Consider the following 1,017-nt stretch of genomic DNA (forward strand, 5'->3'; position numbering starts at 1 on the left):
TTATTTTCACTATTTTTTTTTTCAGAGATGAAGTCTTGCTATGTTTCCCAGTTTGGTCTTAAAATCCTGAGATAAGTGATTCTCTCACCTCAGCCTGTGGAGTAGCTGAAACTATAGTCATGTGCCACTTTGCCTGGATTATTTTCACTAATTTTTGTGCATTTCAAACAGCAATACATACAACTAGTCTAAAAAGCAATGGAATAAACCAAATCTAAGTTAATTAAAACAGATTTTTTTCCAGAGAAAGATTAATGGATTATACAACATCATTTGGTTCATGTAATATTTCTCTAGCTAGGAAGTTATTTTTATAATTTTCCTATAAAAATTTTCCAGAATCCAATACAAATACACAGTTTATTGGTATTCAAAATTATCTGATGGGAACTTCAGATTTAGGTGAACTGCAGGTGACAGTGCTATTTATTATCCTGACATAAGCTTTTATGGAATATAATTATGACTCTAACAATATTCACTGGCATCCAGGCTATTCACTACATATGTTGTTAATTTTTAAATTGATTTCATTACCTGAGTATATGAGGAGATTATATTCTTATTCTAACTATACCTACTACTTACCATTAAATTAGAACATAAAAAATATAGCTAGACAAATATCTCTGTAGTGTTTACTATCAATCAGGAACAAAATCAAATTTTAATAAAAGTTGTTATTTAATCAGTTTTATATAGTACGTGAATTCAATAAAGCATATCTAAAATATGAGAAATACTTATCAAGGCCGGGCACAGTGGCTTATGCCTGAAATTCTAGCACTTTGAGAGGCTGAGGTGGGCGGATCACTTGAGGGCAGAAGTTCAAGACCAGCCTGAGCAAGAAAATAGAAAAATAGACCCTGTCTCTACAAAAAAATAGACAACATTAGCCAGGTATGGTGATAGGCCTGTAGTCCCAGCTACTAGGAAGGCTGAGGCAAGAGGATTACTTGAGTCTAGGAGTTCCAGGTTGTAGTGAGGTATGATGAGTCTACTGCACTCTAGCCTTGG

This window comes from Propithecus coquereli, unplaced genomic scaffold (genome assembly GCF_000956105.1).
Source record: "Propithecus coquereli isolate 6110/MARCELLA unplaced genomic scaffold, Pcoq_1.0 Scaffold559, whole genome shotgun sequence".
NCBI lineage: Eukaryota > Metazoa > Chordata > Mammalia > Primates > Indriidae > Propithecus > Propithecus coquereli.